General features: G+C 44.6%; 1 long non-coding RNA gene across 1 annotated transcript; it reads left to right on the top strand.

Moving 5' to 3' along the window:
* The first annotated feature begins 6,492 nt into the window (after nucleotides 1–6,492).
* Nucleotides 6,493–7,976, top strand: LOC147108338 (uncharacterized). The gene is made up of 2 exons (XR_015080579.1): nucleotides 6,493–6,767; nucleotides 7,579–7,976. It is a non-coding gene; the product is annotated as an uncharacterized LOC147108338 (long non-coding RNA).
* Nucleotides 7,977–23,019: the final 15,043 nt, after the last annotated feature.

Here is a 23,019-nt window from a genome sequence, read left to right as displayed (position 1 = left end):
AGAAACTTCTTCACTCAGAGGGTGGTAGGTTTGTGGAATTTGCTGCCCCAGAAAGCTGTGGAAGCTACATCATTAAATAAATTTATAACAGAAATAGATAGTTTCCTAGAAGTAAAGGGAATTAAGGGTTACGGGGAGCGGGCAGGAAATTGGACATGAGTCTAGGTTCGGAATGGTCATGGCCCTGTGGGTAGTGGAGCGGGCCCAGGGGCCGTGTAGCCTGGTTCTGCTCCTACTTCTTGTGTTCTAATTCTGTGTTAGATTTCAGGAGATGGTTTTATTCCTGTTCCTGGCTGGGGTGGAGATCGCCTTTACAGAAGGTAAGTACTGTAGAAAATATAGGGACAGAGTGATCTCCTGGATGAGTTTCGATCGCCTAGATGGGTCGGAGAGGAATTTCCCAGATTTTTTCTCCCAAATTGGCCATTGGGTTTTTTATCTGGTTTTTCGCCTCTCCCGGGAGATCACATGGGTTCGGGTGGGATGGAGAGTGATAGAAGATTTGAGGTTAGGATCAGATCAGCCATGATCTTATTGAATGGTGGAGCAGGCTCGAAGGGCCGATTGGCCTACTCCTGCTCCTATTTCTTATGTTCTTACGTTCTTATGTAAAAATATATTCCAGTGAGAAGGAATGTCTTTAAGAGAAGGGAGAACCATCCGTGGCTAACTAAGGAAGTAAAGGATGGTATCTGAAGTAAGATATTAAAAATTGGATTTAATAAGGAAAAACAAACCAGGATTCATCTGTAACACCAATATACAAAATGGAGGGAATAGGTTAATTCGTGCTCCGAGTTGTACAATAGAAGTCTGTAAAAGTTGTATAAACCCAGATAAGGTTTAAACAGGACTATGGGTTAACTGCGGAGAGATTAAAACTGTCAAAACAACCCCTTAGAAAGAGGGAGAGATATATGGGTTCGGCCACGCGAGTCGACACCCTTGCACTTAAGGGTTTGTTAAGTGTGAAGCTCAATAGGGTTCTATTCTTTTAACTAACTAAAGTGTTTTTGCTCTGTAGAAATAATTCAAGAGAGAGAGACAGAAAGTCTGCGGATTGCCCGCTTTGGAAAGATCTACTATCTTAGAGAAATACTTAGAAAGACCAAGCCATCTGACAACAGCAAATGGACGATCGTAAAGTAATAAAATTGAGGCCTGGGTCATGAGAAAGTAACAAGACCAACTGATAACGAAATGTGAGATTTGTAAGCGACTGGAAGAATGGAATGTCATGGTTTTATAATTACAATTTAACTATAATTCTGTATATGTTAATAAGCTTATCCCCGCCTTTAGGGCAGGGCCTTAAGTTTTGTATAACTGTGTGAACCTCAAGAGATTCGGTGGAGTTGGAGCCTTGTGTTGGGACGCAAGAGCCATAGCTCCCCAGGCCTGAATAAACCGTTTTTACTTCAATTATTGGGTCTGTCTTTCTTACAACAAGCCAGTGTTGTCGACTGTGTATATCACTCAGTCCACACTTTGGGGGCTTACATCAATTGGCGACGAGGATGGGATTCGCGTTCTGAACCAGACTCTCGGACAGCGTTAACCTAAGACGGGTGAGTATGTTTTAATTACCACCTGTAAAATTAGGGGTTAATCGCTGGCGAGACGGTGAGTCAGAATCGACGTATAAAAGAACTATAAAAAGAAAGACACCCTTAATTGAAGGCGGTTAAAAAGATAGGGATAAGGTGTTCCCTAAGCCGTATAGCGGCAAACCGACGGGGCGGAAAACCCCGGGAGGCAGAGAAGTCCTCATTTAGCCGTAGGTAGGCGAACCGACGGGGCGGAAAACCCTGGGAGGCAGAGAAGTCCTCATTTAGCCGTAGGTAGGCGAACCGACGGGGCGGAAAACCCTGGGAGGCAGAGAAGTCCTCATTTAGCCGTAGGTAGGCGAACCGACGGGGCGGAAAACCCTGGGAGGCAGAGAAGTCCTCATTTAGCCGTAGGTAGGCGAACCGACGGGGCGGAAAACCCTGGGAGGCAGAGAAGTCCTCATTTAGCCGTGTGTAGGCGAACCGACAGGGGCGGAAAGACCCCTACCCCGGGGAGGCGGGAAATCCTCTTTATCCGTGAGACGGCGAAATCTCAACAATTGAATGAATGGGTGCACCGTGGTGAGTGAATGAGATAAAACCCTACGGTCATAAAGAGGTTAGAACGGACAAGGGTGAGGTCTGTCCCCAGCACCTAGCCTGAGCCTGAATTAAGAGGACAGTAGTCCCACGTGACGGCCAGGATCAAGTAGGACGCCAGGAGCTACAGACCCCACAGTACCAAAACCTCGGGACTAAAGGGTTGGTGTGTGTCTAACGAAACGAAGTGACTAATAGAAAGCAAGAAACTAATGAAGGTGACGCTATGGGGCGAACAACGTAGCGTACAAACCTAATTCCTCAACATCGTGAATTATGCGTGAAACATAGCAGTTAGTTATGACTAAGAGGGTGGAAGAAGAATCCTCAAGGGACCTGGATTCTATAACCCGACTCCTGGAAAATAAAAAGAAACAGTGCAGAGAGCCAAAGGCTTGGTGGGGAGGAGCTAAAGATAAAGAGGCAACAGATAATGTAAGGAATTGAAACAGAAGGGAGAGATAAAGAAGGAAAAAGATCTAATTTGCAGGCGAACCAATTTGAAACCCCAGCAAAAAAAAACAAACAAACAGGGATTTGGAAACTAGGGAAAGCTGTTGAGTCAGATTTAAAAAGGAAGGAAAAGATAAACTTAAAGCTTTACCAACATGGAAGTTATTAGCATCTGTACCAAGACAAGTAAAACACGAGATTTGCTGAGTGAAAGGAACCTTAGACATATGCTGAAATTACAGTTTGTACAAAAATGTGTGAGTGTGGATGTTTCCTGATTAGGAATGTTTAAGAGGATTCAATATTCCTTTGTCTGAAAATCTGTCCGTTAAGAAAAAGAAATGTCTGCTGTGTGTTGTAGCTCCACCCACTTCTCTGTGTTAAAGTAAAAGCATTTAACCCCTTTGTCTTGTCGGGGATTTTGGAAGTTTAAGAATGTGCAAATAAGATTGTGCCCTCAGAATGAAAAAAAAAAACCTATTACAATTTAAGTTAAGCTGGAGTGTAAAAACTGAGAAGAGCAACAAAAAGTTTGTTTAATGAAAGATTAAGTTTCAGTCTAAGATCTAACCTTGAAGTTATGAGGTAAATTAACCTATTAAAACCAGACTTTCATTGTGGCCACAGCGAAATTCTGGTTGATGTAAATTGGTGTAGTCCAAATTGAATAAGATAACTCAACTCCGCAAGAATATCCGATAGTGGCAGGTCCCTCTACAATATTTAATTGACTATGGTACTGGAAGCCTTATAGAAGGCGGGACTAGAGTTAAACCTTAGAAAGGTATAGGTAGGGAAGGATGAAGTAGTCTACCTAGGATACATAGTGACACAAGGGAAGAGACAAATGCCCAAAAACAGATGGGAGGGGCATTAGGACTGGCTGCGTGCTTTGATTGCTCGCAAGCTTCTAGGGATGGCAGCAGGAAGGGACCGCGCCAGAGAGGGGAGGGGGATCCGAGGATGTTTGTTGATGCATTGGTAGGGGGCCGACAGTGCAAAATGTTAATAGACACAGGAGCCACAATCTCATTGACAGACTTACCCTTACCCCGAACGAAACTTTCAGTTAGTATAGCAGGAATCGGTGGACGAAGAATCAGGGCTTATAAGAGCGAAACAGTCTTACTAGAAATTGGCTATAATAATAATACCTACACAGTTGTGGGTATGCGAGAACACCGAAGGAACAATCCTAGGGATAGATATACTGCGAGAAGTAGGAGCTTTAGTCGACCCTAAAGCGAATGAAGTGTACTGGCCCCCAGATTATAAGTCAAACAAACAGGCAGGCCTGGGAAACAAAGTAGAAATGGCCCAGCCTATACAGGATTTGATCAAAGGGGGGTAGCCAAAGGAAAATGTGTAAACCTATATAGATAGTCGGAATGCCTTTGGGGTGGTGTCTGATTACATGATAGCGGGAGTGGGCAGGGATATATGACACCAGGAGAAGACTCGTAAGAGACAAGAATATAATCAAAGAATTAGTAGGAACCTCTCTCCTACCCAAAGAGTCCGTAATAATAAATTAAAGCACACAAGAGGATGGGCAGCTAAACGATCAACTGAGAGAGGGAATCTGACCAATGAAGCCCAAATGTTCATGTTGAATCAAAGTGTGAAACCACAACTGTCTTTCAGTCAGGGATGTTTTTTTGGGTTGCGTGAAGTGACGCAATAATGTTTAGCTCCACCTTCAAAAGCCTGCGAAGGAGTTAACCCTTTCCACTGACAGCTGTTTGAGTTCACGAAGCAACAACTTCAGTATTACTGAATAGAATTTAAAGATATTGGACATTATTAAATTTAAGTTTCTTAATGTTAAGCTGATATTTCCCCACAGTGATAGAAGGATAATGTTAAGCTGATATTTCCCCACAGTGATAGAAGGAAAATTAGGATTTGATAAATGGAAGTTATCTTATAAACTAATTGCAGCACCGTCTCAGACGGCCGGGAGACTGCTGGGGAGGCTGTCCTGTTACCCAAAGATAAATCTGGACAGATAGTTAGAGACATGAGGCCAAAGACCAACAGATTATACGGGATCGAGAACAGGATACACGGGACGACCAGAAGGAGGTCTTTGCAATAGACAGCAAAGTGATAGCAGAAATAATACCAGCCAAACCAGGGCTAGCACCCAGATGGTCAGGACCTTATGAAGTATTAATGAATAATGACACGTGCTCATGTAGATGGGTCTGGAACGGGTAAAGGAAGGTGGAAACACTGGACCCAGTTAAAAATATATAAGAAAGACAATGAGTAAACCAGAGATGGTGCCCTTTTTGACAGAGTGAGGAGTATACTAGAAGATATAAAGAATGGGAAGGGGAGTTACTACATATATCAATGATAGGGCTGTGTATGATGATATTATATGCCATAGTTTGCATCTTCAGGTATGTCTGGGGACAGAGCCACAGAACAAGAAATGAACCAGATGTACAGCATTTTGAACTGATAAAATGTATAAGAGCAGAATAATTCTAACTGGCTGGTGACGACCAGCCCCCCTTTTTGTAATTACAGGAACATTGGACGTCCGGAATGAGATGGAGCGTCCTCGCCTTGATTCTAGGGATAAATATAAGTATTGCCATTATCAAGGGGGATTAGTAATAAGGAGAACACAGGATGAGGTGTATTTTAGTGTAGCACATAGAGTTACTAAGCTTGCCATTAATATGAGTACTTTTGAGATACAAAACAAACCTGGAACTCCCTGTGGGTAAAACAATTAGAGGATCCACAGGAAAAATCTATCTTACAAAGATGTAAGAAACGGGGAGTATTGGAAACGACCGGAGCAGGGTATGCGGCCGGGTTAGCAACAGTTAATAGCTTGGACATAGAAGGAGTAAACGAAGGAGTAGAAGAATTACAAGCAAAAATAGAGAAGTTACTAAAACAAGCTACTGGAAATAGCCGGCAATTGACACTGGCAGGGAAACCAAACAATAATGCAATTGTCGGGGGTGGAAGAGATAGTAGCCCCCCATGCAGAAACAATCAATACAATTATTGATAGACTTAATAATGCTTCTCACTAAACCGATAAGGAACTAATATGTGCCACGTAGGGCTCATGGATATTGTCGAATGCTCAGCATAACATGAGGCAAATAAATAATGAACAGATCCCTGATTGGATTACTAATAAGGATCTGGAACCTTGGATTGACACAAATAAAAGCCTATGTAAGGAATGTAAAATGGGACAAGTACACCGGGCAGGCGATTGTCTGACCCCATGGACTAAGATGATTGGCTTTGTACTGGCCATCCCACAATTCCCAGAAGGGGGACAACTCCGATACGACGTGATTAATATAGGAGAAGTACAAAGGGAAAGTGGGTTAAATATCATGATGTCCCTACCAAGACACTTTGGGAAAGGGATGAAGATAATAAACAGAAGAATGAAACCTAAAGGGGGGTGGTAGTGGACGGGTGCCACCACAAGGGAAGGACATGGGTGTGCACACACCCCCCCACCGAGGGAGACACATCCGAGTACGGATTTACGAAAATTACCAATTGCACCCTCGAGGTTCACCCAAGGGGATACACTGGACCTGGGTAGCATCAAGGAACAATGGGACCTGTTGTGTCACCACAATTGAACAGAAATATGAATATCAAGATATGGCTTATACCATTCCCCAACCAAACCGTTGTTTTGGTCTAAAGATACCTACACAGATAGGAAAACCTGGTCATTTGATAATATGGGACTTACTAAAAAGGGTTGAAACTTATGTCATACCAGAGCCCAAGGCAATTCCTAAGTTAGAGGAAGCTTGGCAGAAGTTACGGCAGGAAACAAAGGAAATTTTAAGTACTATCATAAAAAAGAAGAAGGCTTAAAGAAACAACAGAAAGACATTAGTACAACATTAGAGGAAACTCATCCACTTCCTCATATTTTGACAATTGGGGATCAGGATGGTCGGGGACTTTGGGCGCCTCGGTGGTACAAGGCATAATGATATTTCTCTTGATTGTTACTATGATATATTGTGTATTTTTATTTCTCCAGTGCCTTTGTGCCAGAATGAGTAAGGCCGAAATTGGTGCGGTGAAAGAAGTAGAGCCTGAGGAGGGGCAGGTAGCGATGTTAAGAATGGACAACTCCCCTGCCTCTCCAAGGCAAATGGTGTAAGACGCGATGGGAAGCGACTGAAATTATGTGGGATTAATTGGGCATGGTAATTAAAGACCGGGCCGGCCAACCGTAAGATGGAGGTGGCAGAAGGAGGGTGGCAGAAGGAGGGTGGTGAATGAGGACTGGTGTGTGATGACAGTCTCGAATTGGCACGTCACACACCCCACGTGGGAATGAGGGACAGGCTTGAGCAGGAAAGCCTCAACCATTAGTGTAGGGTCTAAGGGGCCCCGGGAATGGTTACACCGGACGGAGTGCATAAAGGAAAGCCCACCCTAAAGGAAAGACCACCGTAAAGGAAAGACCACCATACCACAAGGGGGGGGAAGTCGGCCTCCAAATTGATAAGATATATATACATGTATAACCTAAACTGGTAGAAGGCCAGGGAGTGCACGCTCTGGCAGACACCAGGAAGTGGAAATACATGTTGACCTGTTTGGAGCAATTGTCCAAAGGTCAAAAGGGGGGACTGAAGTAAGATATTAAAAATTGGATTTAATAAGGAAAAACAAACCAGGATTCATCTGTAACACCAATATACAAAATGGAGGGAATAGGTTAATTCGTGCTCCGAGTTGTACAATAGAAGTCTGTAAAAGTTGTATAAACCCAGATAAGGTTTAAACAGGACTATGGGTTAACTGCGGAGAGATTAAAACTGTCAAAACAACCCCTTAGAAAGAGGGAGAGATATATGGGTTCGGCCACGCGAGTCGACACCCTTGCACTTAAGGGTTTGTTAAGTGTGAAGCTCAATAGGGTTCTATTCTTTTAACTAACTAAAGTGTTTTTGCTCTGTAGAAATAATTCAAGAGAGAGAGACAGAAAGTCTGCGGATTGCCCGCTTTGGAAAGATCTACTATCTTAGAGAAATACTTAGAAAGACCAAGCCATCTGACAACAGCAAATGGACGATCGTAAAGTAATAAAATTGAGGCCTGGGTCATGAGAAAGTAACAAGACCAACTGATAACGAAATGTGAGATTTGTAAGCGACTGGAAGAATGGAATGTCATGGTTTTATAATTACAATTTAACTATAATTCTGTATATGTTAATAAGCTTATCCCCGCCTTTAGGGCAGGGCCTTAAGTTTTGTATAACTGTGTGAACCTCAAGAGATTCGGTGGAGTTGGAGCCTTGTGTTGGGACGCAAGAGCCATAGCTCCCCAGGCCTGAATAAACCGTTTTTACTTCAATTATTGGGTCTGTCTTTCTTACAACAAGCCAGTGTTGTCGACTGTGTATATCACTCAGTCCACACTTTGGGGGCTTACATCAGTATCAATTTGAAAACAAAGGCATAGAATGTTGCCAAGATTAGTGGGCGGTCAGAGGATTGGGAAATTTTTAAAAACCAGCAAAGGACGACTAAAAAAATAAGAAGATAGAAGATGGATTATGAGAGTAAACTAGCAAGAAATATAAAAACAGATAATAAGAGCTTCTACAGGTATATAAACAGGAAGAGAGCAGCTAAAGTAAACATTGGTCCCTTTGAGGATGAGACTGGGGAATTAATAATGGGGAACAGAGAAATGGCAGAGACTTTGAACAAATATTTTGTATCAGTCTTCATGGTAGAAGACATTAAAATCATCCCAATCCCAATAATACATAATTATGGGGCTATAGGGAGGGGGGTACTTAAAACAATCACTATCACCAAAGAAAAAGTACTTGGTAAAATAATGGGACTAAAGATGGACAAGTCCCCTGGACCTGATGGCCTGCATCCTCGGGTCTTAAAAGAAGTGGCTGCAGAGATAGTGGATGCATTGGTTACAATCTACCAAAATTCCCTGGATTCTGGAGAGGTCCCAGTGGATTGGAAAACCACAAATGTAACGCCCCTATTTAAGAAGGGAGGGAGACAGAAAGCAGGAAAATATAGACCAGTTAGCCTAACATCTGTCATTGGGAAAATGCTGGAGTCCATTATTAAGGAAGCAGTAGCAGGACATTTAGAAAATCATAATACAGTCAAACAGAGTCAGCATGGTTTTATGAAAGGGAAATCATGTTTGACAAATTTGCTGGAGTTCTTTCAGGATGTAATGAGCAGGGTGGATAAAGAGGATCCAGTGGATGTGATGTATTTGGATTTCCAGAAGGCATTCGATAAGGTGCCACATAAAAGGTTACTGCACAAGATAAGAGCTCACGGGGTTGGGGGTAATATAATAACATAGACAGAGGATTGGCTAACTAACAGAAAACAGAGAGTCAGGATAAATGGGTAATTTTCCAGTTGGCAAACGGTAACTAGTGGGGTGCCACAGGGATCAGTGCTGGGGCGTCAACTATTTACAATCTATATTAATGACTTGGATGAAGGGACCGAGTGTAATGTAGTCAAATTTGCTGATGATACAAAGATAGGTGAGAAAGCAAGTTGTGAAGAGGAAACAAAGAATCTGCAAAGGGATATAGACAGGCTAAGTGAGTGGGCAAACATTTGGTAGATGGAGTATAATGTGGGAAAGTGTGAGGTTATCCACTTTGCTAAGAAAAATAAAAAAGCAAATTATTATTTAAATGGAGAGAGATTACAAAATGCTGCAGTACAGAGGGACCTGGGGGTCCTTGTGCATGAAACACAAAAAGTTAGCATGCAAGTACAGCAACTAATCAGGAAGGCAAATAAAATTTTGGCCTTTATTGCAAGGGGGTTGGAGTATAAAATCAGGGAAGTCCTGCTACAACTGTACAGGGTATTGGTGAGACCATACCTGGAGTACTGCGTACTGTTTTGGTCTCCTTATTTAAGGGAGGATATACTTGCTTTGGAGGCAGTTCAGAGAAGGTTCACGAGGTTGATTCCTGAGATGAAGGGGTTGACTTATGAAGAAAGGTTGAGCAGGTTGGGCCTATACTCATTGGAGTTTAGAAGAATGAGAGGTGATCTTATTGAAACATATAAGATACTGAGGGGGCTCGACAAGGTAGATGCAGAGAAGATGTCTCCCCTCATGGGGGAATCTAGAACTAGGGGGCACAGTTTCAGAATAAGGGGTCGCCCATTGAAACTGAGATGAGGAGGAATTTCTTCTCTCAGAGGGTCGTAAATCTGTGGAATTCTCTGCCACAGAGAGCTGTGGAGGCTGGGTCATTGAATATATTTAATGTGGAGATAGACAGATATTTGAACAATAAGGGAGTGAAGGGTTATGGGGAGCGGGCAGGGAAATGGAGCTGAGCCCAAGATCAGACCAGCCATAATCTCATTAAATGGCGGAGCAGGCTCGAGGGGCCAAATGGCCTACTCCTGCTCCTATTTCTTATTTTCTTATGTTCTTATTACGTATCGCTCCAACATTGGCACCATGCCTTCAGCAACCTAGGCTCTAAACTTTGGTAAACCTCACCGCCTCTCTACAGCTCTCTCCTCCTTCAAGATGCCATTAAAACCTATCTCTTGGCCAAGTCTTTGGTCACCTTTCCTAATATCGCTTTATGTGGCTTGGTGTCAAATGTTTCCCTTATTACGCTCCAGTGAATTGCCTTGGGATATTTTCTATTTTAAATGCGTTATATAAATGCAAGTTGTTGTTGAGATATTTAACGGAAAGCTTTGGTTACGTTTATTAGCACTGCTAAAGCTATAGCCCATGGGCCAGATGGCATTCTAGCGTTAGAAGCCCAGGCGCATCAGTCCTATTTCTGCTTACATTTCTGATTTGCTGCCGCATTGAGTGGGCTGTTTGACTATCTTAACTTGATAGTTAGATTTGATTGTTCCAATGCTCTTCTGGACGACCTCCCATCCTCCATCTCCTTAAACCTCAGCTCATCGAAAACACTGCTCCCTGTATCAGATCCTGCACCACATCCCATTCACCAGTTGCTCCTGCTCTTGCTGACCTACATTGGCTCCCAGTCCCTGTACCCCAATGCCTCCAATTTAAAAAGAAAAGAAAGACTTTCATTTATATAGCGCCTTTCAGTACCTCGGTGCGTTCCAAAGTGCTTTACAGCCAATAAAGTGCTTTTGAAGTGCAGTCACTGTTGTAATGTAGGAAATGTGGCAGCCAATTTGTGCACAGCAAGATCCCAGAAACAACAATGCGATAATGACCAGATAATCTGTTTCTTGTGATGTTGAGTGAGGAATAAATATTAGCCTGGCCATCGGGATAACGCCCATGGTCTTCTTCAAAATAGTGCCATGGGATCCTTTACTTCCACCTGAGAGAACAGACAGGGCCTCGGTTTAAAGTCTCATCCGAAAGGCAGCACCTCCAACAGTGCAGCACATCCTCAGTATTGCACTGGAGCATCACCCTAGATTTTTGTGCTCTGGAATGAGACTTGAACCCACAACCTTCTGACTCAGAGGCGAGAGTGCTACCAACTGAGGCACAGCTGACACTTGTCAATTCTCATCCTTCATTGCCTCACACCTCCCTATCTCTGTAACCTCCTCCAGCCCTACAACCCCCACACTGCCCCCCCTCTGAACTCATCGTTCCTGTGACTCTGGCATTTTTTGCATTCTGCCCTCCCTTAGTCCCACCATTGACGGCCATGCCTTCAGCAATCTAGGCCTCATGCACTGGAATTCCCTCCCTAAACACTTCTATCTCTCCACCTCCCTCTCTGCCTTGAAGACCTTCCTTAAGACCCCCTCTTTGACCAAGCTTTCGGTCACCCCTACTAATATCTCCTTCTTTGTCTTGGTGTCTCTGTTAGTCTGATTGCAGCTCTGTGAGTCGCTGTGAGTTTTCTACTATGTAAGAGGCCCTTTATAAGGGCAAGTGTTGCTGGTGGGAATGGTGGGGATGCAGCTTGGTTTTGGGCTCCTGATTTCCTTCTTTGGGAGCCAAGGTCCCTGTGTCGATTTTTGGCTGTTTTTAAGCCCGTGTCGGGTTGCTCGGCACGTTACTGATTTGGGACAAGTTGACTCTTGCTGGATGAAGAAAACAAAGTGAAGAGTCAATGGTAGTTGGACGCAGCTCTTAATTCAAGGTTTTGCACACCCACAATGGTTGATGTCAAATGGACGGTTTCTATGCACAATACCACGGTATTGTGATTGACAGACTTGGAAGGTTCAAGGGCTTATTCCTGCTCTGTGATGGGATAGCTCAACTGTCTTGGGCATCCTGATTGAGGACAGCAGGGTTCTGCTCCATTGACCCACTGCCACTGCCCCGGGGTGGGTCCTCAGCATTCCTAGCAATCTGATGGAGCACAGATTGCTGTGCTGGTCTGATACAACATCTTGCAAGCCCTGGTCGACACTGGTAAATCCAGCCACAATGGCGGCAGTCTGAGCTTGGGTGGCAGCAAGCTGAGATTGCATGACAGCGGTCTAAGCATGGGTGGTACCAAGATAAGACTGCATGAGTGTGGTCTGAGCTTCCGCTGCAGCACCAAGACGTTGGATCGCTTCCGCTTTTGCTGAAATGGCTGCTGCGAGATCGCCCATCACACGTACCATCATGTTCGGGTTGAAAGGGTTTCTTTGGAAGTCTTCCATCATTTCCAGCCTGGAAATCCTGGGCTCCAAGCTCTTTGCAGAGCCCTGTGCAATGTTGGAGGTTGACTCCTCCTTGCTCCTTGACATTGCCATTAAGCTCTCTGGCAGGCTTGCCATTGCACCCAGCAATTCGGTGTGCATGCATATCACCCTTCTTCTGAAGACTGTCCCATCGATGTGCTCATCTAAGTCTTGTGCAGCAGAACTGTCGCACAAACTCGCCCTATGGGGAGCTGGCCCCAGAGCTACCCTTTCCTCCTGGCCTTGCTGCAGCGCACTGTTGCCCAGTGCCTCAACTAATGCAGAGCCCACGTCTACACTAGCCTCTAAACTATGCGCACTGCCAGTTTCTGAGCTACTTTCTGCGAGTGACAGATGCAGTGATGCTCTGTCTTCTTCTTTTCCTCTTCTCCCCCCCCTCGCTCTCTCATGCATCGCCTCACGGACAGGTTTCTCAGGTGCTTGTTCTTGATTATCTGAAAGCAGAAAGGCACAAGAGTCGGGTTATGGTGAGGGGATCGTGAACATGAAGCAGGATATGCAAGCAAACAGCATCAGCAGCTTGAAAGTGAGACGAGATTGTGGGATGAGGGGGGAGTTTGATGTGAGAAGAAGGATTAGGAATGAGCATACTGTTGTAGTCCCCAAGGTGTTCAACCTCGCCGAATGCCATGGCCAGTATGATCTGCCGCCCAATGATGTCCAGCACTGCCTCCTCCAGCTGGCTGAGGTTGTGCATGGCAGCCTGCCTCGCCCCCCCACACCCACCGCGTGTCTGTCGCTGCTCCCTCTGATTATGTGCGACCTTAGCCTGCAAGGGAAAGTGAAATGTATGAGTGAATGTGGTGCAATGTGTTGGGTGATGTGCCTGCCATAGTTGAATAGCTGTCAGTGTGTGCAGGGTGTGAGATGTGGGTGTGAGTATTGCAGCAGTGGTAAGGTTGTGAGGGTGAAGTGATGCTCTGATTGTAAGGTGTGAGTGCTGATAGGTAGAGATTGTTGGTAGGTGAAAGCTGGGAGTGTGGTACATTGAGTAGTGTGTGTGGCTTGTGGTGCAGATGGTGGGATATGGCATTTGCTGAAGCCTTCACTCACCGTGACCTCCTGTGTGAGGTCATTAAACTTCTTTCGACACTGAATGGCCGTGCTGTACTGCGTCTCCGCCATGGGTTTGCACTACCATCTTCTTCCAGCTGCAGTTGCGAGTGGCTTGACAATGAGTTGCTGTAGCATTAATGCATCTCCCCTTGAAGTACTGAATAAAGCCTGTGGCAAACATGACTAGGAATTAGACTGTAACTGATATTGGCCCACCTTGAGCGTTAAGCCAATGAGCAGCAGTTTTGGCGCTGAAATCAAGACTATAATCATGAATTTTGCGTGCTACCTAGACCATTGTGACCTGGCACAGCTTAACATCTTTGGGCCACGACACTGCCCATTTCGTGGCCATATCCAAGTCCCATTAGCGAAATGACACACGCCACAACTGCAGCAGTGGCCATCAGATTTCTTATTTGCAGTAACCATCTGATGGCTTTTTAACATTAAACATCAAATTTCACCCAAGTGACTACCCTTGTGAATATTTGTGCAGTATCTTTCTCTTACGCGTGCTCCTACGTGGTGCTTCCCCTGTGGCTTCAGCAGATGTGGAGGCCCCTTGCTCAGTTTCTTGCTGCTCCTGTCTCGGCACCTTTGGCGGGCGTCCTCTGGGATTGCGAACCTGTGAGGGCTCGTCAAAAGTCTGCTGGTCCTGCGGCTGTGCAGGGGTTGAGACGCCGATCTCAGTTGGATGGGGACTCTGGTGGGGCTCTGACCGAGGGCTCTGCAGTGGCATGGAAGTGTGAGTGCTTGGAGAGGAGCTCCCACTTCCTTGATGTCTGCCACCAATTTCCCTCTCATGGGTCAGGTCCCCCTCAGCGCTTGCAAGTGGCTTGGGAGCACTTTGCTGCACATCAGGGGGCCATGGGGACCCGTATCTGCACTGGCAGTCCTACTCAGGAGGACTTCCATGAAGGTCTGGTTTCTCTGTTCAATAGATGACCATTACTCCTCCAGAGATGTCATTCTATTCAGAACACTCACCGTTTTCTGCACTCTGGTGACTTATCACCTTCATGGGGGTTGCCATCCTTTCTATGGTGATGCGTTCATGCGCCAATGACTCCACAAAGGCTCTGCTCATGTTCGCAATGGACTCCTCCATTCGCTCCACACTCGCAGCGACCCTGGAGACAAAACCTGCCAGAGACTCCTGCATCTGTTCCTGGTGATCCAGCACCGCTGATCTTGTGGATGGACCCAGAGGCAAAGGGCCGACATGCAGCTGAGCTGAGCTGGGAGAGGCCTGCGCCCTCCAACTAGGACTCTCCATTGCTGTACCTGTCTGCACAATCTGCTGATGCTCACTTGTGAGCTGTGATACACCAAGTGACAACACTGCACTATCTCGCGAAGGTACCACCGAAGTGTGAGTGTCTGCGCTGGTGCTGGGTGCGCTGAATTCTGCTGACGATGCGCCCTCAGAAGTTGCAGCTTCCTCTGAGGAGTCGGGATGCTCAGGCACTTCCTCCTGACTAGTGGGGACGGGTGCTTGTGATGGTCCTGTGGGGGAGTAAAGGAAAGAGTCAGAGATGTGATGCCAAGGTTACATGCACATTGCATATTGCAGATGATCATAAGTCCATCTGTTAGAGCTTCAGAATCATTATCAGCAACTCATGCAATGTCAATGAGAGAGATGGAAAACTATTCTGTCACCAGCTTGCTGTGATGCACCCGCTTGTCCATCCCCCACTTGCGCATCGTCCTCCACTCCCACAATCTCCAGGACCGCATACTCCCAGTGGGTGAGCTGGGCTTCTGAGGGTGGCCCTCCTCCTGTCCTCGCTCGTTCTCTCTTATTGTGAGCTCTCTTTTCCTGCAATGAGGGAGTGAGTGTAGAGAATCCATAGCATAGATGCTTAGAAGGAGACAAAGATGGTGTGAGGTGGCAAGATCAAGAGCCCTCCCTGTGTGTTGTAAGTTGTTTTCATAGCATCACAGTGATAGGGATTGTGAGGGCTGCATAGTCGAATAGTTAGGTGAATGTGACTATAGAGAGAGAGGGAATGGGTAAGGGTGCATGGATGTCAGTGTCAAGTGGGATGTGGAGTAAGAGATTGCTAAAGCCGAGTGCTGGTGAGGAGAGGCAATGGGGATCAGATTGAGGGTGATGGGAAAGTGATACTCACTTTTCCATTGCGCAGGATGTCATGAAACCTCTTCCTGCACTGAAGCCAGGTTCTACGGGTTATCGACAAAGAGTTGACCTCCTGGGCCACCTGGGTCCACATAGCCTTGGTCTGCTAGGGAGGCTTCTTCCTCCCTGAAGAAGGGAAGAGCACCTCTTTATTGGCTCTTGCTCCCTCAACTAAAGCCTGCAGGGCAACGTCATCAAACCTGGGAGTAGACCTAGGTCTCTTGCTGGTCATTCTGCCTCCAGGTCCCTCTAACATGAAAGGCCAAAAGGTTGGCAGTCTGCAGAAGAAGCAAGGTTTGTTGCAGACCTTAAATGCAGCAGCAATGATGATGTCATCGGAGGCGAGTTTCAGACTGAAAAAACTAATTGGGCCATGGGTTCCCACACGCTGGAACTCAATTGCCCACTTAAATTAAAATCGCATCATTCTCCCACATCGATTTAGAATCGGGTGGCTAACACGAAAATCAGATTACACGACCCCAGCCCGCCCCAGTGACAAAATCCAGCCCTTAATGTCAGTCTGGGGATGTTGCTGTGAGTTCATTCCTTCCTGCCCCACACCAGCTGGGACACTCTGAATACATGGAGTCTGATTCATGCTGGGACTGGAGATTCTGACTGATTCCAGGGTCCTGGGTAATTTTATGGACTGAACCCTAGAACATCAATATTCAGGAAGGACAGGAAAAAAAGAAAAGGAGGTGGGGTAGCATTGCTGGTTAAAGAGGAGATTAACACAATAGTAAGGAAGGATATTAGCTCTGATGATGTGGAATCTGTATGGGAAGAGCTGAGAAATACCAAGGGGCAGAAAATGTTAGTGGGAATTGTATACAGACCCCCAAACAGTAATGCTGAGGTTGGGGATGGCATTAAACGGGAAATTAGAGACACGTGCAATAAGGGCAAAGCAGTTATCATGGGTGGCTTTAATTTACATATAGATTGGGCTAACCAAATTAGTAACAATACTGTGGAGGAGGAATTCCTAGAGTGTATACGGGATGGGTTCCTGGACCAATATGTCGAGGAACCAACTAGAGATCAGGCCATCTTAGACTGGGTATTATGTAATGAGAAAGGATTAACTAGCAATCTTGTTGTGCAAGGCCCCTTGGGGAGGAGCGATCATAATATGATAGAATTCTTCATTAAAGTGGAGAGTGAAGTAGTTGACTCAGAGACTAAGGTCCTGAATTTAAATAAAGGAAACTACGATGGTATGAGGCACGAGTTGGCTAGGATGGATTGGGGAATGTTACTTAAAGGATTGATGGTGGATAGGCAATGGTAAACATTTAAAGATCGCATGGATGAACTACAGAATTTGTTCATCCCTGTTTGGCATAAAAATAAAACAAAAAAAGTGACTCAACTGTGGCTAACAAGGGAAATTAGGGATAGCATAAGATCCAAAGAGAGGACATATAATTTGGCCAGAGAAAGCAGCAAACCTGAGGATTGGGAGCAGTTTAGGATTCAGCAGAGGAGGACAAAAGGATTAATTAAGAGGGGGAAAATAGATTATGAGAGTAAGCTTGCAGGGAACATAAAAACTGACTGTAAAAGCTTCTATCGGAAGGACAGGCAGGAAGGAAGGGGAGGTGGGGTGGCTATGTTAATAAAGGAAGGAATCACTGTAACACAGAGAAATGATATTGGGTCAAAAGATCAGGATAATGAAAAAGTTTGGGTGGAGATAAGGAATAATAAGGGGAAAAAAACACTAGTGGGCGTAGTCTATAGGCCGCCGAACAGTTGCAACTCTGTTGGACGGAGTATCAATCAGGAAATAGTTGAGGCTTGTAATAAGGGAACATCTATAATTATGGGGGATTTTAACTATCATATTAATTGGACAAATCAAATTGGGCAGGGCTGCCTTGAGGATGAGTTCATTGAGTGTATTAGGGATGGGTTTCTTGAGCAGTATGTAACTGAACCGACCAGGGGGCAAGCAACCTTAGATCTGGTCCTGTGTAACGAGACAGGATTAATTAAAAATGTCCTAGTAAAGGATCCCCTTGGAATGAGTGACCATAACATGGTTGAATTCCATATTCAATTAGAGGGTGAGAAGGTTGGATCTCAAACAAGCGTGCTAAGCTTGAATAAAGGAGACTATGAAGGTATGGGAGCGGAATTGAGTAGAGTGGATTGAGAAAATAGATTAAAGGGTAAGACGATACATGATCAGTGGTGTACATTTAAGGAGTTATTTTACAACTTTCAAAAAATATATATTCCACTGAGAAGAAAAGGGTGTAAAAGAAAAGACAGCCATCCGTGGCTAAGTAAAGAAATTAAGGATAGTATTCGACTAAAAACAAGGGCATATAAGGTAGCCAAATCTAGTGGGAGAATAGAGGATTGGGAAAACTTTAAAAGACAGCAAAAAATAACAAAAAGATTGATTAAGAAAGGGCAGATAGATTATGAAAGTAAATTAGCAAAAAATATAAAAACAGATAGTAAGAGTTTTTATAGTTATATAAAAAGAAAAAGGGTGGCTAAACTAAATGTTGGTCCCTTAGAGGATGAGACCAGGAAATTAATGGTGGGAAATATGGAGATGGCAAAAACACTGAATGAATATTTTGTATCAGTCTTTACAGTAGAGGACACTAAGAATACCCCAACACTGGACAAACAGGGGGCTATAGGGGGGGAGGAGCTAAACACGATCAAAATCACTAAGGAAGTGGTACTCGGTAAAATAATGGGACTCAAGGCGGATAAATCACCTGGACCTGATGGCTTACATCCTAGGGTCTTGAGGGAAGTGGCAGTAGGGATTGTGGATGCATTGGTAATAATTTTCCAAAACTCCCTGGACTCAGCAAAGGTCCCGGCCAACTGGAAAACTGCTAATGTAACACCCTTATTTAAAAAGGGCAGTAGACAGAAGGCTGGAAACTATAGACCGGTTAGCCTAACATCTGTGGTAGGTAAAACTTTGGAGTCCATTATTAAGGAGACAGTAATAGGACATTTGGATAATCATAATTTAATAGGACAAAGTCAGCATGGTTTTATGAAGGGGAAGTCATGTTTGACAAATTTGCTGGAGTCCTTTGAGGAAGTAACATATAGGGTGGATAAAGGGGAACCAGTGGACGTAGTGTATTAAGACTTCCAAAAGGCATTTGACAAGGTGCCACACAAAAGATTATTGCTTAAGATAAAAAATCACGGGATTGGGGGTAGTATTCTGGCATGGATAGAGGATTGGCTATCTAACAGAAGGCAGAGAGTTGGGATAAATGGTTCATTCTCAGACTGGCAATCAGTAACTAGTGGTGTTCCGCAGGGGTCAGTGCTGGGTCCCCAACTCTTTACAATCTATATTAACGATTTGGAGGAGGGGACCGAGTGTAACATATCAAAGTTTGCAGATGATACTAAGATGGGAGGGAAAGTAGTGAGTGAGGAGGACATAAAAATCCTGCAAAGGGACATAGACAGGCTAAGTAAGTGGGCAGAGATTTGGCAGATGGAATACAATACTGGAAAGTGTGAGGTTATACACTTTGGCAGGAAAACTCGTAGAGCAAGTTATTATCTTAATGGCAAGAAACTGGAAAGTACTGAAGTACAAAGGGATCTGGGGGTCCTGGTGCACGAAACTCAAAAGGTTAGTATGCAGGTGCAGCAAGTGATTAAGAAGGCCAATGGAATGTTGGCTTTCATTGCTAGGGGGATAGAATATAAAAATAGGGAGGTATTGCTTCAGTTGTACAAGGTATTGGTGAGACCGCACCTGGAATATTGCGTACAGTTTTGGTGTCCATACTTAAGAAAGGACATACTTGCTCTCGAGTCAGTACAAAGAAGGTTCACTCGGTCAATCCCGGGGATGAGGGGATGGACATATGAGGAGAGGTTGAGTAGATTGGGACTCTACTCATTGGAGTGCAGAAGAATGAGAGGCGATCTTATTGAAACATATAAGATTGTGAAGGGGTTGGATCGGGTGGATGCGGGGAGGATGTTCCCGACGATGGGTGAAACTAGAACTAGAGGGCATAGTCTTAGAATAAGGGGCTGCTCTTTCAAAACTGAGATGAGGAGGAACTGCTTCACTCAGAGGGTGGTAGGTCCATGGAATATGCTGCCCCAAAAAGTTGTAGAAGCTACATCATTACATAAATTTAAAACAGAAATAGACAGTTTCCTAGAAGTAAAGGGAATTAAGGGTTACAGGGAGTGGGCAGGAATTTGGACATGAGTCTAGGTTCGGATCGGTCATGGCCCTGTGGGTAGCGGAGCGGGCCCAGGGGCCATGTAGCCTGATCCTGCTCCTATTTCCTGCGTCTAATTCTGTTAGATTGAGGAGATGGTTCTGTGATAGTAGATTGGCGGTTAGGATCAGATCAGCCATGATCTTATTGAATGGCGGAGCAGGCTCGAGGGGCCGATTGGCCTACTCCTGCTCCTATTTCTTATGTTCTTATGTTCTTATGTAGATATGTGAAGAGAAAATGATTGGTGAAGCATAGGTCCCTTGCAGTCAGAATCAGGGGAATTTATAATGGGGAACAAAGAAATGGCAGACCAATTGTCATAAATCGCAACTTCTACAAGAAGTAACTCAGGAAGTACTACTGGACGGCCAGCTGAGGGCGCCGTCCAAGGAGTATAAATACTCGGGCGTGGGCCCAACTTGGCCAGAGACAATCTGGAAACAGGAAGCTAGTGACTACTAACTAGACCTCCATGTTTTGTTACAAGTCGATTAAAGCCTTGCTTTATGTTCAACCAAGTGCGTAGTGAGTCTTTATTATGTCACTAATTAAATACATACTTTGGCTCTGTCTTCACAAAGGAGGACACAAATAACCTCCAAGAGATGTCAGGGAACATAGGCTCTAATGAGAGGGAGGAATTGAATGAAATCAGTATTTGTAGGGAAGTGGTGTTAGGGAAATTGACGGGATTGAAGGCCAATAAATCCCCAGGGCCTGATAATCTACATCCTAGCTTACTTAAGAAAGTGGCCCTAGAAATAGTAGATGCATTGCTGGTCATCTTCCAAAATTCTATAGACTCTGGAACAGTTCCCATGGATTGGAAGGTAGCTAATGTAACCCCACTATTTAAGAAGGGTGGTAGAGAGAAAACGAGGATTTATAGACCGGTAAGCCTGACATCGGTAGTGGGGAAAATGCTAGAGTCCATTATAAAAGATGTAATAGCAGAGCACTTGGAAAACAGTGACAGGATCAGACAAAGTCAACATGGATTTACAAAAGGTAAATCATGCTTGGCTAATCTACTGGAATTTTTTGAGGATGTAACTGGTAGAATAGATAAGGGAGAACCAGTGGATGTGGTGTATTTGGACTTTCAGAAGGCTTTCAATAAGGTCCCACATAAGAGATTAGCGTGTAAAGTTAAAGCACATGGGATTGGGGGTAAGGTATTGACTTGGATAGAGAACTGGTTGGCAGACAGGAAGCAAAGAGTTGCAATAACCGGGTCTTTTTCTGAGTGGCAGGCAGTGACTACTGGGGCACTGCAGGGATCGGTGCTAGGACCCCAGCTATTCACAATATATATAAATGATCTAGACGAGGGAACTAGATGTAATATCTCCAAGTTTGCAGATGACACAAAGCTGGGTGGGCGTGTGTGCTGTGAGGAGGATGCAGAGAAACTCCAGTACGATTTGGACAGGTTGGGTGGTTGGGCAAATGCATGGCAAATGCAGTATAATGTGGACAAATGCGAGGTTATCCACTTCAGTGGCAAAAACAAGAAGACAGATTATTATCTGAATGGCAATAGATTGGGAAAAGGGGACGTACAACGAGACCTGGGTGTCCTTGTGCACCAGTTGCTGAAGGTAAGCATGCAGGTGCAGCAGGCGGTTAAGAAGGCAAATGGTATGTTGACCTTCATAGCGAGAGTCTTGCTGCAGTTGTACAGGGCCTTGGTGAGACCACACCTTGAGTACTGAGTGCAGTTTTGGTCACCTTATCTGAGGAAGGATGTTCTTGCCATGGAGAGAGTACAACGAAGATTCACCAGACTGATACCTGGGATGGCAGGAATGACGTATGAGGAGAGATTGGGTCGATTAGGCTTATATTCGCTACGGTTTAGAAGAATGAGAGGGGATCTCATTGAAACTTATAAAATTCTAACAGGACTAGACCTACTAGATTCAGGAAGGATGTTCTCGATGGCGGGGGCGTCCAGAACCAGGGGTCCCAGTCTAAGGATAAGGGGTAAGCCATTTAGGACTGAGATGAGGAGGAATTTCTTCACCCAGAGAGTGGTGAACCTGTGGCATTCTCTGCCACACAGGGCAGTTGAGGCCAATTCATTAAATATATTCAAGAAGGAGTTGGATATATTTCTTGAGGCTAAAGGGATCAAGGGATATGGGGAGAAAGCAGGGACAGGGTACTGAATTTGGATGATCAGCCATGATCTCATTAAATGGCGTAGTGGGCTCGACGGGCCGAATGGCCTACTCCTGCTCCTATCTTCTATGTTTCTATGTTTCTATCACACTGTGTGGGTGCTCGGCAAAGGGACCAAACTCTTTGTTGCAGGTAAGTGGCTGGGAATTCCCTCCTAGAGAAACTAGCTGTGAGAATTTAAACATTTAGAAATTCATTAATAATTTAAACGCTGTTATTTCTTGGCAACTAATTATTTGACACTAATTGTACTGGAATCGGCATTTTCACACTTAAATCATGTTTAGTGTCCAGCACGAGTTCTGTTAATTAATGCTGGGTTTCTATTAATTTGTGCTATTTCTAGCTATTAACTAGTGGTTTCTACCACTAGCTGTAATTAGTGCTGTTTCTCTAAAGTAATGCTGTGTTTCTGGCACAGTTAGTGCTGTTTGTCAATTAGTGCTGTATTTTGTGTTAAGTAGTGCTGTGTATTTATATCTGTCAATTAGTGCCGCTTTTCTTTTTTAGTGCTATATTCTCTATCTGCTAATCAATGCTCTCTTTTTCTGTGTGCTTCTCTCTTCCCTCCCCCCCCCCCAACCCCCGCCTTAATTAGTGCTTTTTTAAGATCTGGTTGAATTACAACCATCTTCTTCTTTTCAAATTCTGCTTGAACATGGAACTACTTTTTTTAAACCTGAATGAAAGGCAGTGCTGGAAAAGGGTGAAATTGTATTTTCTAGATGGATCTCTGTTGCGTTATGTAACAGTGGGTGCACAGGGATGAATTAAACAGTTAACAGAAAGAACTTGTCATTTATATCTCCCATATATCAATGTTTCAACCTGTTTCACATTCAGAAGAGTCCAAACGGAGGAATGTTGGACAGGACATTGGGAGAACCAATTCTGGCCTTGGCCGCAGAGGGAGAGATCACTGGTTCATGGTCAGAGGTTGAAATCCTGGATCCATTCTCTCTATCTAACTATCCAGGGGCATTGAGGACAATTGACTTGTCCCTGATGTACTCGACTATCAGTTAATGGCACAGAGCAGGGTTGGAACCTGGGAGCAGGAGGTAAAGTAGGGGGATGGAGAGAGA

Source organism: Somniosus microcephalus, chromosome 13, assembly GCF_052327205.1.
Source record: "Somniosus microcephalus isolate GS21.2 chromosome 13, FLI_Smic_1.0, whole genome shotgun sequence".
Taxonomy (NCBI): domain Eukaryota; kingdom Metazoa; phylum Chordata; class Chondrichthyes; order Squaliformes; family Somniosidae; genus Somniosus; species Somniosus microcephalus.
This window is presented reverse-complemented; position numbering and strand designations above follow the sequence as displayed.